The 15,419-nt window shown below is 43.6% G+C and overlaps 1 protein-coding gene across 1 annotated transcript in view; it reads left to right on the forward strand.

Moving 5' to 3' along the window:
* The first annotated feature begins 5,020 nt into the window (after positions 1-5,020).
* The window catches only part of tnrc6c2 (trinucleotide repeat containing adaptor 6C2), a 61,286-nt gene continuing 50,887 nt past the window's right edge, over positions 5,021-15,419 (forward strand). The window contains exon 1 of the mRNA XM_037765405.1: positions 5,021-5,790. The gene's annotated coding sequence lies outside the window, so the exon portion shown is untranslated. The remainder of the gene's footprint in view (positions 5,791-15,419) is intronic.

A 15,419-nucleotide genomic window follows, 5' to 3' on the forward strand; every position in this document is an offset into this window, starting at 1 on the left:
TTTTTTTATCACGCTGGTTTCGGATCGATACTCGGTATCGGCTAATACTGCAAGTTCAGGTATCGGAATCGGTATCGGGAAAGAAAAAATGGTATCGGAACATCTCTATCCCATGTTTGTATATACATGTGTGTTTTAGTGCAGGAGAGTGCGAGTGTGTATACATTTCCCTACCTAATGGCTTTTATGTGTCAGACCTCTTTTGTTCAGGGTAATTCACTCTTTAGTCTTAATGAAAGTTAATGAAAAGGATCCCTCCTCCTCCTCTTATGGACTACCCTCAGCTACTTGCAGTCTGTCTTATCTCTCAGTGCAACGCTGCAGACCTTGGAGATGAGAGCAATGAGCAACTCAGCAGGGTTTTTACCACTCTTCACTATTATTTAATGGATAGGCACTTCAATCAAGTTGCTAATCAGAGTGCGAAAAACTCACAATGAATGTTTTCAGCTCAATCGCACAGCTACTTCTTGCAAATTTTTGCCTTGCAGTAGCAGGACTGGGAGACTCGCTGCGCAACATTCCTCTTCTTTAATGTGCAGTTAGGAGACGGTTTCATTTGGCTCCTTCCTCTGTCAGAATTATCATCATGACGGTCCTTTTGCATATGTCAAGTCATGCCTTTGGAAATGTCACTTTGAGCGAAGCAGCAGTAGCTCGCCGTCTGCATTTTGATTACTCACATACATAAAGTCCAGACTGTGGAGGAGGATTGCGTATTCATAATCAATACCAAAATACTGACATCCCCCCCTCACCACCACCCCCCCCCCGACTCATCAGTCATTCAGCATCACACTGCAAACTATGAATGTCTTCTTCTAGTATGCAGTCACTGGGGAATGAGGATTTAAACCGAGATCTGCTTTTGGATTCAGTGCTGTCACGAAATGTTTGGCTACCCCTCAGATCATGTTTGTCTGGTTAATTCCACAAGATTAAATGTTAAGCATTTGGATAGGGGGCTTTGTATTTAAGAGTAAGGCGAAAAATACATTCAAATTCATTTGATGATCCTATAAATTCAGCTGGGTCTGTCATAAACTATGGAATATATTTTGACTTCTGAAGCAAAAAAAAAAAAGATATAGCCTGTTGGGATTATTTTTATGTAATTTGTCTGGTTATGTTTCTGCCTTTTATGAATGTGTGTGATTATTAATGTATCTGAATGGAGTTACTTTCTCTCACGGGAAACATGTTTAAATGATAAAATGTAGCCACAGAGCACACGCATTAAATATGCATGTAGCCACGTAACGCATATGTGTATTTGTGATGCGAGAGTGAAGCGAGTGTGTGTATGGTATGCATGAGAATCTGTGGTTTGGTGTGTGCACATGCATTCTTGTGTGAATTTGTGCATGTGTGCGTCTGGCAGACTCCCGGCTTGAAATTAAAACCTTATGCGGAACGGAGCTCATGATTGGACTGGAATTAAAACAAAAAAGCAGAAGAGTGCACTGAAAAAATGGAGAGAGGAGAAAAAGAGAATGGAGAGGAGCAGGAGGAGGAGGAGGAGGAGGAGGAGAAATGTGTTGTCTGAGAGGGAAAGGAGTGAGCGATTGCCTCTGCTGCAGTCCTACAGCTTGTGTCTGGGCTGTTTCCTATCAGAATGTCAGGCGGACCTTTCCCATTGGCTCGCTTCTGTCAGCAGTCTGCTTAAATGTGAAAGCAATTGGGGAAATTGGCGGAGTCAAAGAAACATCTCGGAATGGCTGTGATGAGCTAGAGAGACACACGCACACACACACTCTCCTTCTTTCGTCTTTTTTCTTCTCATTAACATTAACACATCAGTAGTGCTCACCTTTAAGATCAGGTCAAACCACTATCGTTTCAAGTCTCAGTTGTCCTTTGTGGTGCATAGATTTCCATCTCCATCTTTGATAACTCATGTTAGTCTTCATGAAGGAGATTTAAACCTGCAGTAGGCTTAAATGTTTTTGACCTCATTGGGAAAAAATTCCATAATAACCTTTCAGCATATTGTAATTCAAGTGTTCTGAGAGGAAAACTAGACTTCTGCACCTCCTCATGGCTCTGTTTTCAGGCTTTAAAAAATCTAGCCCGTGACAGGAGACTTTGGTCAATCACAGGTCATTTCAGGGAGAGGACGTTCCTATTGGCTGTTCATTCAACGGAGGCAGTTGTCAATCACTCACAAAGTCCGATTAAACGATCAAACTAGGCAGCGCTGATCAAATATGAATCAATATTCTGTTACTGTAATGCCTATTTCTCTCCTCAAATGTTTTCAGAAACATCTTGTGAGTAAGTTTTTATTCAGATTACCTGTCTCATTCACTACTGTCATGAGACAGATATTGTGGATATTGTGACCGTTTTATAAAAATAACTTTTTTTAATCATATTTGCTCCATTTCTACACACTGCAGCTTTAAGCTACAAGTAGGTAGTTTGTAGGTACCTTAGTTTGTAAATCATTGAAATGATGCTTCAAGTTGGCAACATGTTTACACGGAACAAAATGTATTTAGGTGGCATGAATGAACATCTGCATACAGTTTAATAGTCTGTGATCTGCAGTGAACTACATATCCCCTCAGGCGCTTCTGACGGCATTCCCCTCTCCACTCACCTCTCTTAACCCCGAGTGTGGAACATCTGCTTTCTCCATTCAGTTGGAGCTTGCTATTTTAATAGCTCTGGGCATCTTGCCTTGAAAAGGAGGGAAAAAAAGTTTTGGCCGGGGCCCCTGGCTTTCTCATTAGCAGTCTCTCCCAGTGATGTATAGAGCTTTGCTGAGAGAGTTCTCACTGGTCAGCCTTCCCCTTTGTGGACTGCAGCCCTGACCTGTTCCCACCTCACAGTGTATGTGTGTGTGTGTGTTGTCTGTGCACAGAGCGGTCATTTCCATGAGAAAAGAGCGCAGAGAATGGACAGGGGCCGCATTTTCTTTCTCTGAGGAGGCTGCAGCCGCGGTTCAGAGGGGCACAAGGGCGACCTCATCCATCATGTTGTGAATAGCCGGGAATTATCGCCCCATGTTTCTGGGCATCATGTGATCAAGAGATTCTTGACAAAGGTCATCTTGGGTAGGGAAACTTGGGGTGGGCCCTCTCAGAGACTTTTGAGTCTGCTAAATGAAGTTCATGACGTGAGTTCCAAAACGCTTGTAAACTTTTACGACTCATTTATTTCTGTCTTTTTTGCACTATGTTGGTCATGACTCACATTAAAGCAGCAGTGGGTAGAAATGGAGCAAATATGATTAAGACAGTAGTGCATGAGACAGGTAATCTGAAGAAAATCATGTGCCTCTGTGTCCTCCGGTGCTCCTAATGGCCTCTTCAAGATTTCACAGACCGGAGGAAAACAACCAATCAGAGCCGAGCTGGAGCCTTGTTGTCTCTGAGCAGCTGTCAATCACTCGCAAACTCTGATTAAACGGTCAAACTAGACAGCGCTGATCAAATATGAATCAATATTCTGTTACTGTAATGCCTATTACTCACCTCAAATGTTTTCAGAAACATCTTGTAGTGTACTGTTTAGCTGTAAAATAAGAAAGTTTGTGACCCAGCAACCATGTTGAGATCAGTTGAGGAAATACCAACTGTGATTCACATAAAGTAGCCTAGACCTCAACTTTATGCAAATGAGGAGCGGGCGATGCGACGGTCCGTCTCTCGAATCGCGCCGCCACGCTACAAGAATGTATTGCACGGACGAAGCCTGTGGAACAGTGTTGGCCGCGGTCGGAGGGCGCGGGGGAGACCGTAGCTTTGGTCTCCAGGGCCGGAGTCTATGCGGTTCTCTGCTCCGCTGCCTGCCTGCTTGCCTTCGCTCACATAGCGTGCTCGTTCTTGCTCGCTCAGCTCATCCTCCGGATGCGGTTGGGAGGCTGAGGCAGGAAAAGCCAACACTAGGATCAGCACTGATTCATGGAGAGACCTTCGTCTAGTCAGCTAACATTACTGCCAAGCAGGTGAAATACAGAGTGATATTGTGGTTTTAGCTGACGTGTCGCCTCACTGTTTTGACGGATGCTCGCTCACATTCAGGTAGCGCGTGCACGCGGGCGAGGGCGAGCAACAGGACACTGACTTTCATTGACTTTAACGGCCACAGAGGTCACTGTTACAACCAATTTCTGATTCTTACAAACAGTCCCTTCAAAATAATATTGATTCATATTTGATCACTCCCTATAGTTTGACCGTTGAATCGGAGTTTGCGAGTGATTGACAGCTACCGCCGTTGAATAAACAGCCAAAAAAAAAAAACAGTCAACACTTAAATTACAATATGCTGAAATATTATTATGGATTTTTTTGCCCAATGATGCCAAAAACATTCTGCCTCCTGCAGGTTTAAAGGGACTGCCAACACAACGGCCAACACTGTTTTGCAAGACGGGCTTCACTAGATAGAACTTTGTGGTTTTGGTGCTTCCGTGTAGTTTGTGTTGGAGTCTGAGTCTGAACAGCGTAGCCACACGCGAGCACGCATGAGACACCAACACAGAATGATTTATACGTGTAAGAAGTTACAAACAGTCCCTTTTAAGGTACGTGTCCACAGGCTTCGTCCGCGCAATGCATTCTGGTAGCGTGGCGGCGCGACGGATCATCGCGTCGGAAGCTCCTCATTTGCATAAAGTTGAGGTTAAATGTAAGAAGTTACAAACAGTCCCTTTAAGTATGGCATCCTATTTTTTTATAAAATATTATGTAACTGTCATCAGGAGCCAGTAGTGAACTATTTTTTGTTGTTATTTTTCTATCTTTACAATATCCTCCCCCAAATCCATAACAGCGTTACATTTGTTTATTTTTTTTAAGCTCACAGTTATTGGTTGCATGCTTCAGCAAAGTGCTCTTGGAAATATGAGCTGTCCATCCAGCCTCTGTCCAGCCTCTGTCCAGCCTCTGTCCAGCCTCTGTCCAGCGGCCGCTCGGAGGGCGGCGGTTGGGCGGAGTTGGAATCTCCTGCTTCTGATTGGTCGGGAGTGTGACGTATCCGGAGCCACTTCCTGGTCTGTGGGCGGAGGAGGACAGCGCAGACTGCAGCAGTGTTGTTAGTTTGAACAAAATGGCTGCGAGACCACTGCTGTCAACGAGAGCTCACTGAACCGCCTCCTACCATGACTGTCTGGATCCACACAGAATGTATTCACCCGGAGTCGTTTCTCACGCCAGCCCGTCGCTAGTCGTCGTCCAGCTGGCGACCTAAAACAACAAATATTTCTAATTTTTTGCACTTTAAAACAAGTTATCTGGCTGTGCTGCCTGGCAACCGTCAGCTTTGCTCTTATTACTATTATTATTATACGCGAGAAACTCAACGGTCATTTTTTAAACTGCCAGATTCTCTCTGGTTAACGGTCGACGACTCACAACGTCAACCTAACTGACGTTAGCTCGCGTTATTTAGCTGCTTTTAAAACATTTTATTCCTGTTTTTTTGTTGTTGTTGTTAGTGGTGCTTCGTTCCCTTCCCCGCCCCCCTCTCCTCCCTCCATTATATCGTGACGTTTTTAACAAAACTGTTTTTTCAGCGAGTGTAAATCCACATTTAAATTACCGTACTTGCTGTGTTGTATATCTGGCTGAGTATAGCCGGTTGTTTACCTCGGTATCTTGTTGTCACCAAGTCGGCTTATCTGCCAAGTCTTGACTTTGAACTGCGACTGAATCTGCTCCATCTCTTTTACGGGTAACTTCAGAAAAAAGACATCGGAGGATGCTTTTCTGCATATTTTTTTTTTCTGCTGCCATGCACCGACTCTTCACTGAAAGCTGCCAAAGCTGTGGTTAAAGCAAGGTAAGTTTCAACTCATCATCATGTTTATCTTATGTGATAATGAATGTTGTTGCTGATGATGGGTGTTCGAAAAAAAAAATCAAAATCGTCTAGAGGAAAGTGGACAGAAGCTATAGCTATAATGTCAAATAACATTATTTTCTCTGATATATCTCACTCCAGCCAACTACGACCGCAAGCAATGTCAAGTGTAACATAATTAAAACATTATTATAAATAAATTACTATATCACAACATTATTTTTCTCTATGATATATCTCACTCCAGCCCAGTTACAACTAGGACAGCAAGCATTGTCAAGTGTCACATAATTAAAACACCCAATTAACAATTATCTGTGCTTATTTGTGGTGTCACAGTTTCTCAGTTGTACATCCTCAGAAATAAGGCTTGGTTATTATATGGATTTGTGACAGTCTTCTTGCGAAAACACCCTTTTGATGGGGAGTCCCCTGCAAAATTAGGAATGGTGCTGCAAGCTATAGCTATAATATCAAATAAATAACACAACATTATTTTCTCTATGATATATCTCACTCCAGCCCAGTTACAACTAACAAGCAATGTCAAGTGTCACATAATTAAAACACCCGTTAACAATTATCTGTGGTGTCACAGTTTTTTCACAATATTCATGTTGTATATCCTCAGAAATAAAGCTGGGTTATTATATGGATTTGTGACAGTATTCCCAGCAAAAACACCCAAAGGGTTTTTGAAGGGGAGTCCCCTGCAAAATTAGGATTGGTGCTGCAAGCTATAGCTATAATGTCAAATAAATATCACAACATTATTTTCTCTATGATATATCTCACTCCAGCCCAGTTACAACTAACAAGCAATGTCAAGTGTCACATAATTAAAACACCCAATTAACAATTATCTGTGCTTATTTGTGGTGTCACAGTTTCTTCACAATATTCATGTTGTGTATATATCCTCAGAAATAAAGCTGGGTTATTATATGGATTTGAGACATTTCTTCACAATATTCATGTTGTACATCCTCAGAAATAAAGCTGGGTTATTATATGGATTTAAGACATTTCTTCACAATATTCATGTTGTATATCCTCAGAAATAATGCTGGGTTATTATATGGATTTAAGACATTTCTTCACAATATTCATGTTGTATATCCTCAGAAATAATGCTGGGTTATTATATGGATTTGAGACAGTCTTCCTAGTGAAAACACCCAAAGGGTTTTTGAAGTGGAGTCCCCCCTGCAAAATTAGGATTGGTGCTGCTTTATGTGATGTTGGATCGATGAGAAAACCCTATAGGAACCACTAAACCGATCAGAGGTATTCTCCCATTTTGGATAGTCATAATGACTAAATATAGTAGCTATGCGTTTGTTTGAAGGGGGCTTGTTGTGAAAATGTTGGGAACTTTTGTGTTATATCATAGCTCTTTCATGATTGGCTGAGTGGACTGGAACACACGGTACATGTGAGCGTGTAATGTGATGATTTCTTGGACTGCCTTGCCCTTTTTTCCAATGTTTCCGTAGTTATTCGAAGGTAATGGTGTGGTAGTAGGCTGCTTTTGTTGATCACACAGTACTTTCTATAGGTTGATCGTTGACAGAGTAGAACGGTATTATGACAGCAGGACTGTTTTGTTTTGTGCCTGCAAATTGAAGCTGCATTGTTTTCTCCAGTGTGTGACACATTCTTGCATTTTTATCCCGATTGTTGCGTTGTCACTCCTCCTTAGTCTTTGGTTCAATCTGTCGCTGTATCACATCCTGTATCTTGCACACATTCCACTATACTAATTCCAAGTACATTATTAAACATAGCTGTCCTGTCTCTCTTCCCCTCCTTCCCTCCACCCCCCCGGCTTGGTGAGAAAGCCGTAGATACTGATTGAACTGTCGCCTTCCATTGCATCCCCCCTTCCTGCATCCTGTCCCCAGGCAGTGGAGTATAGCTTTTAATATCTCCTCCGCGTGTCTTAATTGAAGTACATAATTTCCCGTTCAATTTCAAACCCCCTTTTCATTCCTCCCCCTGACATCTCTGTCACTACGGTCTTATCTCTATCGTCACACACCAGTGAGGTGATGAAATGAAAAATGCGCGCGTGCAGCAGTGGCACACATACATGTGCATTTGCAGGCGGACGGGGAGTCTGTTCGGGCATTTATTCGTGTGTACGGTATCCACATTTGTGTGTATGTCTGTGCCATGTCTCGGAATGTAGTCGCATGTGTTTGTGTCTTGAATCAGCCAGTGAATACACATGTGCAATGCCTGTCGTTTTTGCCATGGGAGTGTGTGTGTGTGTGTGTGTGTGTGTGTGTGTGTGTGACCATTTATGTCAAGCTCAAAGCCCCGGCAGTTGGTTAATGCCCTGCAGTTGTTCAGGTCGTGAGCTGTCTCCTGCATGCCCTAGCCACCCAGCTGACTCACACACACACACACTGAGCCCTGTTCTTACCCGGGGGTCAGGGGTCCTCCTCGCTTCCATGCGCACGCCCATCTTTCCAAAAGGCTTAAGAGCACGCAGTAAGGGGGTGGCTGTGAAAAGATGTTGCAGGGGCCCCTCTGGTGTGTATGTAAAATGAGTGAATAGGGTGAAAAAAGAGACCTAAAGCCTTGTAAGAGGAGGAGGGAGTCTGCTAGTTTTCTTAAACACCATACAGTTAGGCTTACCCTTCCCAGACATAGCTGCTTTAGCACCATAGCTACCACTACGGCCACAGCAGGTGGCTCATCTAGAGGGCACTAGGGTAAATAGTGGGTGTGTATAGGTGTTAGGTCCCCAGCACCGGGGTTACCCCCAAGGCAAGACGCGTTATGTTGCCATGAAGATGTCAGCAGCGATTCTCTTTTTAAACCTTTCCTCACAAATGTTTAGTCTACGGAGTAGTATAAAAGGTTTGGCTTTGTTTATTTTGGTTTGAAGGGAATGCATAAATTATCCAGTGAGAGAACGTGGATAGCACTGATAGTCTCTGGAGAGCATGGATAGTCTATCAATGCATGCCAACATCTGCAAATCTAGACACAGAAATTGCAGAACTCCAAATTATTCCAATCTTGAGGTGTATAATTGGTTCTTTCCAAGACCCAACAAGACCCAAAATGAGAAATTCAGTCTCTCACTGGGGCCCAGACTCAATGAATTATATTACTACTTGTGCCATTTTGGCAGCGAGCTTGCAGGAAACCCATAACCCATGTTGGCTCTGGATCCAACCAGGCTGTAGGCTGTTGGCATCTCAACATTGTTTTGATTAGAGTGTATTATAGCAAAGCCATGAGGACAAACCCTGGCAGTAACTCCATCTGCAGCTCCTTATCACCGAGGAGGCAGGGTCATTTGTTTAAAAGGAAACTGGAAGCTTGTCTGACCCTTTACAGACAATACAAACGAACGCTAGTCCAGTCCTCAGGTTGCTATCCTTAGTCTGGTTTCCACTACAGGGCCAAATGTAACTGGAATGGACCTGCTTGTTCTATGTCACTATATCCCCCATACACACTTCTTCTGTTTTGAATTTTAATTTCTGTACAGTAGTTTGTCTATTTGCCCTGGAGACTGCAATTTCCAATAAACAAAGTTCTTTCTATCCCCCGTCAGACGTTTTGTGTTTGCTCTGGTAAATCCCACTTAGTCGTGCTTTGGAAAAGTGGCTTGTGTTGTCTATCCCCTTTCCCTGTCATTGACCTTTAACCCAGGTCTATCCGTGGTAGTTACTGAGCCTGTGATTATGTGGCTTTTCAAACAACTGGCACAGTCCCGATAGATAACGCGCTTAACACTGCCGCAGGGTGCTGCTGCAGTAGGGAGGCGTTGACAGTAGAATCAGCTGGATTCAGTGGGAGGCAGCCAAAAGCCATTACCCTCTTCCTCTGCTCTATGGACGGCTATTTTAAAGTCGAGGGGGGCAATATAAAGACTCGCCAGGCAGTTGTGTTTGGTGTGGCCATTGTATTAAATGAGGAGTGTTTGTGTATGTGTGTGAGAGCCAGCGAGGGGGTAGTGTAAGTTAACTGTGGTGTTGCCAACGATAGGCAGCCAGGAAGCCAGACATAGTTGTAGTATCCTTAGTTGGATGAACATCACCCTGAAAACAAACAGTATCAATCTGTCATTAACAATTCCAAGTGACATTTCCTGTGAAGGGTGTGTTGTGCTTTGTTTTTGTGTACTCGATTGGTGACTGGGTCTACACGGTTTATGCAACCTGGGTCTGCATGGTCTCAGCCAGGGTTCACTTGAGGTCTGACGCTAATCTGCTTTGGTATGAGACAGTGATCTCATGTTATGATAGTCATAATCTTATCTTCTAGTGCTCCCTGCCCTAAATTCAGCACTTCCTGATTGCAAGTGTGTAAGCTGCATTCACCTTTTTATATGGTTTGGATGGATTGTGTCTTTCGGAGGTTGTAGCTAGCTTTTAAAGCTAGAGTGAAGATACTGGTATTATATGAAACAAGAAAATCTAAGAAATCCATTGGTACCAACCATGTCATACTTGCATGTCGCTGAGGAGGCTAAATAACGCTTCAAAGTTACGTTAAATTTTGGCGAGGAAAAACTGGCATGGCCATTTCCAAAGGGGTCCCTTGACCTCTGACCTCAAGATATGTGAATGAAAATGGGTTCTATGGGTACCCACGAGTCTCCGCTTTACAGACATGCCCACTTTATGATAATCACATGGGGCAAAAACCATGCAGTTTTATGCATGTAGTATAAATGTGTTATTTTCACCTATTCCAAAATGGTGTTTTTGAATATTTCTGCATGCTGGGGTCCCTAATCAGTCTTGGAATTGTATAAATTGGGTATCACTGTAAAGCTGAGACTCTTGTGGATCCAATGAGTTCAGTTGTATTCATGTGTGATGATGTTAGTCCCCATAGTAGCCATTTCACATAGTGACTTTGTTGACTCAGATTTTATACATATGGTGGTGTGTTCTTTATACTAAGACAGTTTTCCTAAAATTAGATTTAAAAAATCACAATAAATCACCTTGCTTACAGTATTGCAATATATTGAATCGTTACTCCTGTATCATGATACATATGGTATCGCCAGATTCTTGCCAATACACAGCCTTAGTTTGAAGTATATTTTATGTCCCGTGTGAAAGCCAGCCACCAGGTATTTGCTTGTGACCAGTAGTCTCGTGTACAAACACGGGTAGACCTCCTGCTGCTGTACAGCATTATGTCATGCACAGGGCTTTTGCATGAAAGACGTATAGGAGAGTTGTAACCAAAGAGTTCTATGGGTGTTTGGGTGGTTTGGAGGGTCTGTGCAACCCCCATCTTCTTGTCCAACTTGTGTGCCAGTGGAGGGGGCAGAGCTTAGGGGGCCCCACCAGGGGTAAGCCAGGCCGGGATGGAAGCAGGGGGGATGGGGGAAGCGAAGCTGAAACTGGCGAGCTGCTGCCTGTGAGTCTTGGCAGGGGTCCAGGGGAATGTTCAATGTGCCGAGGTTCGGTGGGGGCCTGCTTCCCTCCCTCTGCTCCATGTCGGCTAATTGGAGGGACGTGGAGAGAAAGAGAGAGCCATCACATGGAAGATAACAGAGAATATGCAGGACATCCAACATCCAGTGTTCCCTTTTTCCTGCTCCAAACCAACATTAGACAGCCGTACTCATTATGTAAAAGGACTTAGGCCCTACGGCACTTCCAAAGCCTTCAGTTACTGCTTTGTAAATAGCACTAGCATGCTCTGCTGCTTTCCCCTATGCTGAGGCGCAGGTCATTTGTTTGCTGTCTTGGAATGTTTAATTGCCTTAATCAACTTGAGTACAATCAATGAAGTTCAAGTGTTTACTTTCACTTTGTGTATTTTGATTGTTAGAGCATATTTTAAAGACTTAGTGTGATTAAACAGAACTGCTGGAAACTACCAACAAAGCATTTCTTGTGATGTTTGAGTTGGGACCCTGTTAAATCACAAAATTGTGGGGCAGATTAAGTTTTAACAACAGAGTTTGGCATAGCCTAATTCATATTTATGAAGACACTGAGTATCTAAGGATACTAAAGCTGTTTGCCCAACACATCACCTTCTTTAATAATGTTTTGATACTGAAATTGCTGTAGTAATTTGTGGTATTCTCTGTATTTTAAGAACTATGTCATGAGCCTAATGCAGGATAAAACTGAAGATATTGAGAGTGTAGATCTCAGGATGCCCATTCTCAATAGTCTCACTAAAGCAAATCTAGCTAAGTTTTTACTCATGTCCATGCTACTGTTCTGCTTTCCCTGGTATTTCTACATCTCTACCGTCATACCCACAACTGTACAGAGGGGGCTGTTACTTACTCCCTGTTTTTTCTTGTCCTCATCTCTGTCTTCCTCGCATCCAAGCAGGCTTTGTTGCCGCAACTAACCACCGCACTTATTTTCTGTCTCTCTTTCAGAGTCTATGTTATTGCTTACACTGTTGGCACCCAGGGATTTGTTGACTGATATTTATATATATGGTTAGCTGCAGCCCGATATACTGCAGGCTGACTGGTGATCAAACTACAGTTTGAATCGCTAACAGCTGAGCCAACCAATGCTTTCTGTGGCCGTGGTATAAAGCTTAATGAATGCCAGTGTACATTTAGAGATGCTCGGTTTTGGTCTTTGGTAAAAAAAAAAAAAGTTTGAGGAACTCCTGCTTAAGGTTAATCACCAGAGGCCAGGCATTGTATTAATGCTAATAGCACCTCATAACTATACAGACCTCTTCGACAGGGAGTCACCTCACAGCCTCTACGCTGCCAGGCAGGCACACAGATTAAAACAAATATGCAGGCATATGCAGACCATGCTCAACTACTTATTCTCATAAACACAAAGCAGTCGCAAGTAAAGACAAACGCATACACCAACACACTCGGCTTGACAGCTTCCTCTTGAATTCAATAAGCTTTAGCTGTGGTCCTGGCAGGGAGCAAGCCTGCTTGGTCTTGTGCATTGTGCTGTTTTCCTATTTAATGAGCTGCCATCGTGTTAAAGTTTCATATCGACTTGGCAGAGGAAGCAGCCAAGACACTGAGAGCTAATTTTCTGGAGGCAAACCTCAAAGCTGTTATTTATAACGCAGGTCTGCTTCTCTCACTATCTGATTCTTTGACTTTCTCTCTCCATCTTGCGTCGCCCTTCATCGCCGCTCTCCACCCACCCGTTCGCCCTCAATCAGCCCCTCGTCTACAGATTCCAACAACCAAGAATATTTCTGCCACAGTTCATTGAGCAAGTCCAGTCTAGTAGCAATAAAGTGCGCTGTATATCTTTACAAGCCACTCTCGCCACCTGCGGAAAGGAAAGCAAAGCTGGTATGCGGTGAATGCTTACAAACCAAGCGACCAGTTAGTGCGACCGAGGGATGGAAACACAACATTATTGCTGCTTATCAACTGTGGAATTTACAGGCTTGTTTTTCCCAAGCCATTCAGGTCGAGTAAACACAAATGCACACACATTTGTGGAGAGTAGTTGAGGTCTGTAGCAGCAGTAGCTGCAGGAGTTTGAAGAATTATACCCCAGGTAATGGCCATCCATGATCATGTTCCATGTAATAAGGCTCATGAGAGCCCTGTGGCTTCTCTAATGCCACAGGAATGGGTGGCTGGGTGAATGGTAATGCTGGTGGAGAGTGCATTTACCACACTCTGTGGCCACGACCTGACCATATTCCTTTTTTTTTGCTGAGAGAGGAAAGTCTCTCCTCTTCTTCTCCCCCTCCTTTTGTGATTGGTGTTGTGTCTGCGGTAGATCTGACAGCCTTTCAGGACACGTGAAGCTGCAGCTCTTCTTCTTTTCAAGTTCTCTCTCTGTGTCTCTCTTCTTTTGTCTCGCTCAGTCTTCACATGAGCTCTTTTTACTCCCCTTTTATTCTCTTTTTTTCTATCACCCTTGCATGGTTTCCCCCCTCACCCTTCGCTTTTCTGCCTGCATCTCGAGATACTAGCGATCAAGGTGCGTGGGTATTTCGGTTGCGTGGATATTTCGGTTCCTCTTTCTCCCCCCCCTCCCGTCTCTCCATGTCTGCCAGCCTCAGTAATGCTCTGTTCAGTTTTTTTTTCCAACTGCTCCATTTCTCCAGTGAGGATTCTTTCTGCCTTTTCCCTCTTCCAGCACAGTCTCTCTTCTTTCTCTCTGTGCCCTGTCTGGTTCTCCGGCGGCTGTCGTTCTTAATTGGTGTTGCTCTGCGTCTGCTTTCATCCTCCGCCTGTTTTTTCCCTTCCTCTCATCCCCCACCTCCCCTTCCCCATCTCTCCTTCTCCTCCTCCCACCTCCCTCTCCTATGCATCCCTGGCAGAAAAAGACAGGCATCAGACAGACTGCCTCCTGCCTGTGTACATCAAGCTTCTCTGTGTGTTTTCATGCGACTAGGTTTGTGTGAGTTTCTAGCCCCTTCATTCCTGTACAGTGTGTTCCTGTTGTCATGCCTCCTCTATAGCTTAGCCCTATAGTCCCAGGATATGAACTGTTTTGTGCAGCAGAGGAAGAGAGGATACTGCCTCATTATGCAATTTCTTCACAATTTCCCAGCGGCTCCAGTTTGCTTAGATTTGGGATGTTTTCCTACTCAATTCTACTACGCTACTAAAGCCGGGCTCAGACTACTTTTTGAGTTTTGGGCCGATTTAGCTCAGATTCTGTGGGACCTTGGTCGGTACTGTGTTCGACCCAGATTATCTGGTCATTTGAGGGGTTTACAGCTCCAGTCTTAAACCTCCCGAACTGTTCGCACACTCATCGGCTCCATGCTTTGCGTAGCTTAGCTCGAACAGCTAGCCTAACCCTGGCAGAGGTCCATTTCAACAACTCAAAGCTATTTAAATGTTATGTTGTATTCAATATATGTAGAAATAGAAAAAAGAGAAATTGTGGTTTAAGCAAATTATTTTCACTTTTCATTGTGGCTAGCCTTTGGTTTTAGTATCTGTGCTAAGTTAGGCTAAATGTACCACAGAGCTATCTTTGCATTAATATTTATCTTATCAACTTTTGGTTAAAAGCAAATTCTCCAAAATGCATATTTATTTTAACAGTGCCTTTTAAAATATATATTTTTTTATCATGTTTTGTTTTTAAATGGAAGAGATAAATAATGACTGGTTCAGGAACTAGCTACGTTATGTTAGCTGTGGTGATCTGAGGCTCTGTCACGTAAGAGAAGACTGAATGACACACTGTGGCTTTGTAGGTCAGTAACCTCAAAACAGGACATATTTTGCCTAATTGCAGTGTCATACTGCCAGCGAGGGTAAACCTGATGCTGGACGGCAGCACAGAGACACCCCAGGGTCATTGCTGAGGAGGTGCTGGTGTCAGCAGTACTGAGTGAGAGGGGGAGAGGCAGGTAAGGTTATATGTGGGGCAAAGGAGGTCAGGAGGGAAGCTAACTTTGGCATTGACTACGTCAGCTCCAAAGACAACTGTCCGCTCTCTCACATTTCACATGACTGGTTTTCTACCAGGCTACCTCCAACATGACAGTAATAATAACAAAAACAACCACTTAACTGTAAGCCTTCCATAGTGTATTGACATCTATCAAATTAGATGATAAATATATTGTTGTGCGGATGTGGTGGTATTGTTGTAGTATTTGTCCCCTCTGTTCTCTGTGACAGCAGCGGTAGT

Source organism: Sebastes umbrosus, chromosome 3 (assembly GCF_015220745.1).
Source record: "Sebastes umbrosus isolate fSebUmb1 chromosome 3, fSebUmb1.pri, whole genome shotgun sequence".
In the NCBI taxonomy this organism is placed as follows: domain Eukaryota; kingdom Metazoa; phylum Chordata; class Actinopteri; order Perciformes; family Sebastidae; genus Sebastes; species Sebastes umbrosus.